The following is a 12,319-nucleotide window of genomic DNA, read 5'->3' as shown; positions in this document are numbered from 1 at the left end:
TGGTTGAACCCTCTGGCCAGCCTCCTGCATGGTCAAACCATGGTTGACCACAGGGTTGACCACAGTGGCCCGAATCTCATCAGAGATAATGGCTCTCCTTCTTGCTCTTTCTCTTCATCCTCTTCCTCCTCCTCCTCCTCCTCTTACTCTCACTCCTCTGCCTTTCTGATCACCTCTCACTTCAATGTTGCCATCAATTGTTCTCCAAACCAGGAGCTAACCTGTGGCCATCATATTGCTAAAGATTTTATTTCAAATTGCACAACAGCCTTGGAAATGGAAGTTTTGCCAATTGAATAGCAGTGTGTTCTGTCTGAACACAAGGAGGTTTTGGCATTGATGAAGTGTGCAAAGTAGAGAGGATGGTGTTTAGTGTTTTGAAGAAAGTGTGGTTAACAATTGAAATTTGTGTCTAAAGCAGATAATTGTGTGTTGTGAGTTGAAGAAAGTGCGGTTAACAATTGAAATCTGTGTCTAAAGCACATAATTGTGCTTATAGTTTAGCAGAATTGGTTTAGGGAGTTGGCACATGAGTTACAGGTTGTGGTCATTGTGCCATAAGTTCCAGTTTTTGAATGTAATCAATCGAGAAAAACTGTATTCTCAAGGTGTTCCGCCTTAGAACACAGTCCACTGTGGCTAGGCTCACTGTATTGATGTTTAGGAATTAGTCTTGGTCATCAATGGTTGCACTTTGTATTTGTTTACGTAATTTTACAGATACAGTACAATGGAAAATACAAGAATACTATGCTCCTGATAAGGCATTCAAACTAGTGTTTTCCTGTCATAGTAGTGTTTCTTACCTATTCCCTCTTCTGAATGTCCAGAGAATGGATGCAACTGAGAAGCGGCTTATATTTGGTTGAACCCTCTGGCCAGCCTCCTGCATGGTCAAACCATGGTTGACCACAGGGTTGACCACAGTGGCCCGAATCTCATCAGAGATAATGGCTCTCCTTCTTGCTCTTTCTCTTCATCCTCTTCCCCCTCCTCCTCCTCCTCTTACTCTCACTCCTCTGCCTTTCTGATCACCTCTCACTTCAATGTTGCCATCAATTGTTCTCCAAACCAGGAGCTAACCTGTGGCCATCATATTGCTAAAGCTTTGATTTCAAATTGCACAACAGCCTTGGAAATGGAAGTTTTGCCAATTGAATAGCAGTGTGTTCTGTATGAACAAAAGGAGGTTTTGGCATTGATGAAGTGTGCAAAGTAGAGAGGATGGTGTTTAGTGTTTTGAAGAAAGTGTGGTTAACAATTGAAATTTGTGTCTAAAGCAGATCATTGTGTGTTGTGAGTTGAAGAAAGTGCGGTTAACAATTGAAATCTGTGTCTAAAGCACATAATTGTGCTTATAGTTTAGCAGAATTGGTTTAGGGAGTTGGCACATGAGTTACAGGTTGTGGTCATTGTGCCATAAGTTCCAGTTTTTGAATGTAATCAATCGAGAAAAACTGTAATCAATGGATTGTATTAATTAATGCCTTTTGTACGAATCATGTGCTTATGTGTGCGCGAACATGGCTTTTCTGTGTTTCTGTGTGTAACTTAGATTATTACAGTTTTTCTCGATTGATTACATTCAAAAACTGGAACTTATGGCACAATGACCACAAGGGGTTCAACCAAATATAAGCCGCTTCTCAGTTGCATCCATTCTCTGGACATTCAGAAGAGGGAATAGGTAAGAAACACTACTATGACAGGAAAACACTAGTTTAAATGCCTTATCAGGAGCATAGTATTCATGTATTTTCCATTGTACTGTATCTGTAAAATTACATAAACAAATACAAAGTGCAACCATTGATGACCAAGACATATTCCTAAACATCAATACAGTGAGCCTAGCCACAGTGGACTGTGTTCTAAGGCGGAACACCTTGAGAATAAAGCAGGTGTACAGGGTGCCTTTTGTCAGAAACTCCGACAGTCAAACAGTTATGCTATAAATATGTGCAAGTAAGTCATATACATTTCCACAACTGATTGTGTCCTATCACGGTGACACATTACTGTACTGTATTGTAATCCAATCCAATGTTACAGTTTTTCTCGATTACTTACACAATTTTTTTTAGCATGCCTCGTTTTCTCAAAACTCTAAACACAAATCCCTAAACCACTCACACAAAATGCAACAACATTCACAACACTGTGTAGGTCTATTTCTGATACAACATTGTCAATATTGTCTTGAGCAAGTTTTTTGTCCTTTTTTATTTTACATTTTTCTTTCTTTTTTTGTTGACTGTACTGGCCTATATCCTATTGTTTGTTCTGTGCCAATCATTTACACATTCAGTTGTGTTTGCTGTGATGAATAGGCTACAGCACTTTTGGAAAAAATAAAGAAATATTTTAGTTGGTACTGTATATTTGTGTGTTGTTTTATATTTGAGTAAAAACATTATACAGTTATATTTTACTACAGGAGTAAGCGTACAGTAACATAATGCTCCTGATAAGGCCTTCATACTGGTGTTTTCCAAGTAGTGTTTTCCATTGAGCACATCAGTGTTCAATCGATGCTTAGAATGTCTACTCATATAATGGGCTGTGTTTGTCATTTGAAAACAAAATACCCTTTTGAGGTGACATAACACTGTTTTGAAAGCAAAGTTGCCTTTTGCAGGAGATATAAAGGGTTTTGCATTTTGTGTGAGTGGTTTTGGGATTTGTGTTTAGAGTTTTGAGAAAACGAGGCATGCTTTCAAAAAATGTGTTTAAGCAATTGAGAAAAACTGTAAGTGCTGACGCCACTTAGTCTGCGTATGTGTGTAAAGCAATATGCGTAAAAGAATGAACCTTCTGTCCATGTTTGGATGAGGTCAGAGGTGATAAGAAGGGTCGAACTGTGCCTGTCCTGCCATCTCTTACTGACATGCATGTGTGACAGAAAGCAGCCGGGATTACACAGAGAGACCTTAGTTCACGTGTGCCTATTTCTGCTGACATATAATTATGGCGTCAGAGTTACATAAATCTTATAAACCGTATAAACCCTGTGCAATGTTTGTGAAATTACTTCACTCTCATCCTTGCGGTGTGAGTGAGCCCGATGTGTGTATGTGTGTGTGTGTGTGTGTGTGTGTGTTCTTGCGCTGTGAGTGAGCCTGATGTGTGTGTGTGTGTGTTCTTGTGCTGTGTGTGAGCCCGATGTGTGTGTGTGTGTGTGTGTGTGTGTTCTTGCGCTGTGAGTGAGCACGATGTGTGTCTGTGTGTGTGTGTGTGTGTGTGTGTGTGTGTTCTTGCGCTGTGAGTGAGCCCAACCCTGTTGTTGAATAAATATACTTTTAAGTTTAAGATGAAAGAAAGGATTTCCATTAAATGGTCATACTTGACTGGAACACAACATGAGAGTTAATGAGAGTCTGATTTCACAATGCAGTCATATTATTTAATGCGCCTTCATTTTATTCTTATGGCAGCTTACAGATTATACACAAATACAGCATTGAATGAAGTCGAAATCAGTTATCACTGTACTTTGTGTATGTGTTTTTGCTGTTTCTTGGCTAAATGTCTCTTAGCGGTGCATTTTGCCTTGCTCGTCCATCCAGATGCTTTCCCCGTACTTTTGGAACTTGATGCTGCAGTCTGCTGTCACAATGAGGGACCTGTCGCTGGGGACTCTGAAATTCTCAGAGATGGCCTTCACGCATTGGTCACTGTAGGAGGAGCTCTCCACAAAGACGCTGGCGTAAATGGTCCCCTCTCCTGCGAATTTGGTGAAATCATTTACCGGGATGCGTATATAGCGGATACGGGAATCGCGTTTGAATGTCATCCCGCCTCCGGCCCTTGCTGATCCGCCCTCATTCCCAGCCGTAGCCGCAAATGTCAACACCGCCTCGGTTGGCACCAACGTATCCACATTGTAGTACACACGAATGGGTGACCCTGTGGCGTTGGCCAAATAGGTGTTTGAGCGTTCATTCCCCATTATTGATTTTCAGAGAAAAAAGATCTGTGGAGCAAGTGTGAAACAGACAGTGATGGTGTTTAGATTCCTTATTAAAACACTTACGTACCCATAATCGCACATAGAAATACATTTTTCCTAATGTAACCTAAACAAGTCCCCCTATTATATTGCAAAATGGGTAGCTATACATTAATTTGTCCACACCCCCTTATTTACAAAATCGAGCCTTTAAAGGAGCCATTATATGCCCATTTTTCCACAAGTTCACATGGTTCCTTGGGGTCTTAATGAAATGTCTGTAACATACTTTGGTCAAAATACCACAAGGATCAAGCAAAACAGCCATGTTCAGACCAACCTGTTTTGAGTGCCTGTTCCTTTAAATGCTAATGAGCCAGGTAATGCTAATGGGAGAAACATGGCTGCTGGAGACTTTGATACAGCAGTGCCAAAATAAACAAAAAGATTGATAAAGTAAATTGAAACAAAAGGATATTTACAAAACAGCTGTATAGGTACAGCCAGTAGCACAGCTGAGGACAAATGTCCCTACATACAAACAGCACAAATGTAACAACCTCAAACTACTGAGGATGCTAGTGAAGAGCTCAGACAAGCTCTGCTCTGACCAAAGAAGCTCTCACCACAGAAGCTCTCACCACAGAAGCTTCCCAACAAATGTGACACTAATCCTTTTAACAGGTAGCTGAACTCAGCCTTATTTGGCACAAACCATTGTAGGCCCAAAGCACAGAGGTTGTATCACATAGTGCAGGGCTCTTCAATAGGCGGCCCGTGGGCCGGATCCGGCCCGTGAGCTACTTTGGACTGGCCCCCGACTGTGCTCCGGTACCATGATTCAGTTTGTGACTATGGCTAATTGTACACTCTCACGTGCAGTAGGTGGCGGTATGCACCCGTATAGGTGGCGGTATATTTTTTCCTACTCTGATATATATGGCCAGAAAACGTTTGCCTGTAAGTATTGAATTGTTTACTTTGATGAATATGCTAATCGCTAGCGCGGTCTCTATGGAATTTCCCTTATAAGTTAGCATTAAGCTAACGTAGTTTCTATCACAGTTAAACATGCAATGCTAAGTGATTGTTTTTAGAAACGAATGTTTCAAGATGAGATTACGAACATGTATTCTGTATGTCTGCTCAGTTTTACAGTGCTTCCTAAGTAAAGGTTTGAAAAGAACTTCACGCTTCAGACTTTCTCTTGGGGAATCTTATCTTATCTGTCTATCTGCCGAGCCAATGTAGCAGGCTCGAGTGACCATGGAATTACGCCCCGGGGGAAACCCCCTCTGAGCGCCCCCCCCCCCCCCCACCCCCCGCCGGAAAAAAATAATCGTATTTATTTTTTATTATAACAATATAAGTGAAAGACAAACTTAAATGTATCAATTGCACAAATCCTTCAATAGAACATTTGAATAACACACTTAAGAGAATCAATGCACACATCATGTGCATTAATGTTAGCTAACCAGCTCTCTGCAAGTTAGGTTGTGCAAGCACTCAACATGCATTATGGTTTAGTTGAGTTAGCTAATCGTGGCTAACGGGATTTCGCTAACGCTGGCTATTATAGTTGTGTCAAAAGGAAATATATGGTCTAATCAGCTAGCTATCGACCTGTTCATTATTAAGATTATACTAGTACTCTGTATGCTGTTATATTCTGTTAGTTGTGGCTAGCGGGACTTCGCTAACACTTTAGCCTAGTGTCAGATGAATGAACATGTCCATACCCTATGGTCAAATCAGCTAGCTAACGCTAGCTAGCAAACAATTCTGTTGGTGCTCAACATTAGCTGGTTGCCTTAATAGGAATTTAGGTTAAGTTACACTTGACTGAAAACACATTTTTACCTTGTCCACTTGAGCATCCTTCAATAGTTATCTTGATAATGTAATAGACTACTCTGTAAAAGATGTATTTAATTTCCCTCGGGATAAATAAAGTATCTATCTATCTATCTATCTATCTATCTATCTATCTATCTATCTATCTATCTATCTATACCAGACCTGGGCAAAGTGCGGCCCAAGGGCAATTTGCGGCCCGTTGGCTGTCCCTGTGCGGCCCGTGGAGGTCAATTGTAAATTAGGAATCAAACGTAAATACCTGTACTTATTATACGGCTCTTCAGAATGTTCCAAAAAGTTCCGTTGATTTGAATGGGCCATCCCAACGTTCGCAGGTCTGTAATTTCTTTATATTCACTGCTGCGAAAAATGTATGACTGGTGTCATTGGCAACGGGTTTTGTGCTTTTAATTCACATCTATCATATCATTCCGCAACGCAAGTAGTCCGGTCATTTCACGTAACTGAAAGTCATTGAAGCTTGAAGTCAGAAGGTGGGTTGCTTCGCATTTGCGTGAAGAACTAAACGGCAACAAAATCATTAAAAAGAGGTATTTTGGAGAAATGTCTTCTATTATTTTGGCAAGTAACCGTATAATAAGCGGGATATTTTTTTTATTTCCGTAGGCCTACATTCGTGCGTGCCATTTGCGCTGATAAATATTTATATTACTATTCATTTGTATACTTATACTATTGCATTGCAAGCTTGCTCTCGTGTGTGTGTGTGTGTGTGCCATGTGTATTGGTCGTCTGGGAACACCTTTAATACTGCAAACATGCTCATTTTCAAAATCGTTTTGGTGAATGTTGATTACATGTTTATTAAATAATGTTGGCGTTTTTACTATGCCTGCACCAAAAAAAATGTATAGCCTAAATGCAACATCTACTCTTACCAGTAGCAGTTAATCAAAACCATACAATTTAATGTTTTTTTTATAAAGAGATACAACTTATATTGAGCAGAATTGAGTTCAGCCTATTGGTTCGGCCCTCCACAACAGTCCCACTATCTCATGTGGCCAGGGGCGTAGCCAGGACATTATTTCTGGGGGGGCCGGCTCTGGCCAGTCTTTTATTTGGGGTGGCACTTGATTGTCAAAAACTACTATTTTAAAACTCACACACTGCATCACTCAGAGCAGCAGTTTTCTAACGGCTCATATAGCCATAAACAATGGCTTGAACCTTCTTATGGACACTAATTATGTCTTATTGATAATCCCATGTTATTGGAATGGGTGCTTAGATAATGTGTGAGTGCGATGTGTCATGATTATGTGAGGGGGTTCGGGACCTTAACATGAGACAGGGATGTTTTTAGTGCAAGTGACAGACACGATATGAATTGTCATTTTAGGCGATAATTTATTTAGGCAAACTGTAGCATTTTAAGTGCAATATTCCATTCATTTGCGATAATATATACATATGTATATATAAAGAGAAAGAAAAGCAAAAACATTACATCACACACACATGTCCCATAATACATAAAGAAAAAAAATATCAACAATATGTATAATGTACATTGAACAGTATCACTACAAACAGTGAACAATATCACTAGCTTACTACATCAAACAGATTGTGGTGCTGAATGAAAACAGAGCACTGACAAACCAGGTCTACAAGGGGCACTCTTTGTTTGTTTGTGTGTGTGTGTGTGTGTGTGTGTGTGTGTGTGTGTGAGTCAGTGAGTCAGTGAGTGTAGGTAGATCTATGTAAATCATTTTACATAATTGTCTTTTTTGTTTGTTAGAGGTTGAGTCTTCACTTATGGAGTATTCTAACCAGGGGTGGACTGCATACCACTCACCCTTGAAGCTCCTGTTTCGGTTTCCCTGGAGTGTCTTGGGGAAATTTAGTTGAGGTTGCGCTGGAGCTTCACCCCTGGACTTGGAAATGTCTGTAAAACACCAAAGAATCCCATTAGTATCAGCTTTTAACATAAGTGCTATCCACTTCCAATTACATGTTGTTCTTTTGTTGTTTTTTTAAGACTAAACATGCAATCATTAACATTTTACAGATTTAATAAATATATGTTTATTATATGGCCAGCCTTTAAATTATTTTTGTTTGTCATAACCCGACCGACCCTGTCCCATTCTTCAGCTACGCGTGCTGGCAAAATAAGCATGGATTTTCCTGTCTCCCCCTGAGGCACTTATCCTTTTCATTGTGACATCTTTAAAGAAATGTTTTACACACGTTAACTATAGACTGCTTTTATTTCAATGTCAAGTGTAAACTAGCGACAGTGTGTTATCTATGACTAAGTGACACCTGGGAATGGACTTAAGCTAACTAGCTAGCGCTAGCTCGCTAGCCAGAAATAATCTTACAAGTTTGCAAAAATAACAGCAGCAGCCTAACTCAACTCACTCTGCCACAATTCCTCAATGTTGACTCATTCTTACACATTAAATTGAGTGTGAAGATAACTTTATGATCTTATCATTTCAATGATCCTTTCAAGTATCACCAACTTACTCACCTGTTAGTTACAGTGGTATCCAGTGGTTAGCTGCTAGTCTCCATTGAAGCGCTGTCAGAATGCAGGCACGTTGGTTTGTGTCTTGCGCTGTTGATGGGGGCGCGGCCCAACATGTTGCAAATATGGGGCTTGTAGCGTAAGTGACAAATGACAATATAAGACGACTTGATAAAAAAAAAATATGAATGCATTTATTTCAGCTTTATACCGATTCTATTCAGGAGGGTTTTTTGTATTTTTTTTTTTTGCCGTGCCGTGAGGTTGGGGGGGCCGGCAGGGTGGCCATTCTCTGACCAATGGTGGCCGTGGCCCCCCCTGGCCACCACGTGGCCACGCCCCTGCATGTGGCCCCTTGGGGAAAAGAATTGCCCACCCCTGATCTATACTCTGCTAACTACGTACTACCTTCACCAGTTGGATAAGTTGGAGCAATCAGTGGTCTCCTTCCACCAATTCACCTTGCCCTTGGTGACCACATAATCGTTCTGTATTACCTATTTGTATTAGCCATCTCACACAATTCAGAAAAACGAAAACGTGCAGGAATTATAGGCCTGTAATTATAATGTTATGAATGTGCGTTATTTGGAAGAAAGTCGAGGTGTGACTGCTATACAGTGGATCCCCCGCCCCCCCTTGTCCGTTCCATTTGGGAGACCCCTCCCCTTCCCCCTTCTCTCTTCTCACTCAGGATCTGTCCACGGCAGTGTTAATTTCGTTGACGAAAAATATTCGTTAACGACCTTTTTCCCGTGACAAAGACGAGACTAAGACGTGACGAAAACGGATCTTTATAAATAAAAACTATGACTAAATCTATTTTAACTTTCGTTGACGAGACGAGACGAAAATGTTGGTGGTTGACTAAATCACAATTGTTTTTTTTTTCTAAACTTGTATGCACATCATTGGTTGAATGTTGCCCGGTCCTGTATCTATCCCTCCTCCACTCCCTGAGATGGCCAGACATGCAAGTGACGCCCTATGGCTGAACGTTATGATGGCTGAAGTTCAAGCACTCGGTACTGGAAGACAAATAGGAATATATATCTGGACAGTCTTTAATTATAACTTGACAGAAAATAAAACACAATGCACCGCAATAACCGGAGAGAAACCTTGTGGCTTCAAAATAGGTAGGAAGAACACAACAAGAGGCACCTGAAAGCGCACAAGACAACCCTGCCATTTATGCCAAGGTAAATTAGCTAGTAACTGTCAATGATAATTAGCTAATGTTAACTAGTTATTCGAATATATTAGCCAACGTTAAGTTAACTTCAAAGGGGCAGTCGAGTGTATAGGTTGTGTCAGCTTGGATAACTAGCTAGTCATTTTCGATTGAAACCTCCCGTTTGGCTTGGCAAATGAGTTCCAAAACTTTTAGCTAGCTAACGTTGGCTAACTATGAGGTAGCATAGCTAAGTTATACTAGCTATCGATAACTAGCTAGTAAACACATTGCAGAGTGGACTATAGGACAGGCCACGCATGAAATTAATCAAGAAAAAATAAATGAATATGTGATTGGTTTACATATCCTTGTCTATTTATGCAATTGTTATTATCATTGGCACTACTATCAACTCTCAAACTATCCGTCTAGCTAAATACTGTATGTTGGTTATCAGATTGCACAGCAATTCATATGGAGGATATGTGGTTGATTTAACTAAGGCCAGGTAGGCATAGTAGTTGTATTGTGTTATCAGATCATTTGAATCTTCAAAATCTAGACTTGATATTCTCTTATATTTTAATGATAATACTGTTAATTAAGTATTGCCTTAAAATTATTATTTACATTGAATTCATTGGAATTCAGCTGTAGGCATAGGAGATCTGTATCTTAGAGACTAATTGCATCCACAGTTTAAGTACTGCAAGCTTGACTATTATGCAGTTGTAGACACAACACAAGGGGTCCCCGGGCCTGAGAAGGGATGGAAAGGAGTTTAATGTGACTATAAGATGGACTTAATTTTTTGTTTAATGTGACTAAAACTAGACTAAAATGTAATGAGACTTCGTCGACTAAAACTAGACTAAAATGTTCTGAGTTTTCGTCGACGAAAACTAGACTAAAACTAAGCAGGATAAAAATGACTAAAAGTGACTAAAACTAATATGCATTTTCGTCTAAAGACTAAGACTAAATCTAAAATAGCTGCCAAAATTAACACTGCCACCAATGGGCTCATTCACATGGTTTATTATCATTAGTTATTTTTAGTAGACCTATCCAATCTCCATGTAGGCCTAGTTGTTGCGAGGTCACGTAAGGTGCACCTATCGCAGCGTCTAAATAGGCAGCAAACCAGACTCTGGCCCGCCACTTAGTGGCGAGGAAAAATACTGGCCCGTGGCCCAAGTTACTTGCCAACCCCTGCTGTAGAGTGAGACCTAAAACTACCGCACAAGCACACTGGACTACCAGATCAGGAAATCTTCATAAAACACATAATATTAGGCACATAACAAGCACAGCTGACAAACTGTGTCATTCCAGTCTCTGGAGATGCAGGTAAATCTGGGATTTGATGACACATCCACACATTTTAGTCAGCAGTGGGGCCATCACCAGAGCGGCATATCAATGAGCAACATAAACTGCAGCTCATCCTCTTCCTCAAGGGGATGAAGATGTTTGTCTGGCAGTGAGATATGATTTATGCTGACTATTTATTCATATATAATAATATATATATTTTTTATATTTATAATATTTATTTGACTGTCTCATTATATCAGGGGATTCTCAATTTGCATGTAGATAATTCAGAAAACAACTATGCCAACGAACTACTCACACTAATTGACACTTTCAACTTAACACAACATATGACCATCTGGTGACCTGGTGTGGCCAGAACAACCTGGAGCTAAATGCTCTGAAAACAGTGGAGATGGTTGTAGACTTTAGAAAGAACCCAGCCCCACCCACCCCCATCACCCTGAGAGACTCCCCAGTCGACACTGCGGAGTCCTTCCGCTTTCTGGGCACCATCATCTCCCAGGACCTCAAGTGGGAGCTGAACATCAGCAGGTAAGATTGTGGCCGATCCCTCCCACCCGGGTCACAAACTCTTTGAGGTTCTTCCCTCCGGCAGGAGGATGCGGTCCATCAGGACCAAAACCTCACGCCACAAAACCAGCTTCTTCCCGGCTGCAGTTGGCCTTATTAACAAGGCCCGGGACCCCCACCTGACCTGGACTCTTATCCCACCCCCACACCCTAAGTCTGTGTTACATTAACACACATTACATTGCACATTGCTCATCCACATTGCACTCCTGTTTTGCTTTTTGCACTCTACTTTCCACTTTTTTTATATTCATTGTTTATATATTTGTATCGTATATATTGTGTTTTTTGGTTCTTGTGTGTAGTACTTTTCTTATGTGTAGTACTTATTTGTGATTTTATGTTATGTGTAGTACTTATTGTGTTTCTATGTTTTTATGTTTTATTTTTACTGTATGCACCTTCACACCAGAAAAAATTCCAAGTAGGTGTAAACCTACTTGGCAATAAATCCCATTCTGATTCTGATATACAGGGGCCAACACACTCTCATGGCCATACCCTTGATCTCGTCATTACAAAGGGTCTTAACATCACTATAGTTGTCAAGGATTTGGCATTGTCTGATCATTTCTGCATCTTCTTTGATGTTTGAAGTTAAGTGTATAAGCTACTGGATGACCTAAATTTCCTTCGGGATTAATAAAGTATCCATCTATCTATCTATCATGTATTTATGTCCCCACAAATTCAGAACAGTTGTGTGATGGTAGGAAAGAGAATCATAAATGATCACACTGGTGTTCTCTTTGAACAGGCACTTTCAAAAATCTTGAGTCAACCATCAGACTCAGTAGACGATTTAATGGATAATTTTAACTCCAAAATGGTTAACATTATGGATGATATTGCCCCATTTAAACTCAAAAGAGTCACTGAAAAGCGGAAAGCACCATGGAAACAAAATCCAACGGTCAAACTC

The sequence above is a fragment of the Clupea harengus genome, unplaced genomic scaffold, assembly GCF_900700415.2.
Source record: "Clupea harengus unplaced genomic scaffold, Ch_v2.0.2, whole genome shotgun sequence".
NCBI classification, from domain to species: domain Eukaryota; kingdom Metazoa; phylum Chordata; class Actinopteri; order Clupeiformes; family Clupeidae; genus Clupea; species Clupea harengus.
Note: the sequence above shows the minus strand (reverse complement) of the source record.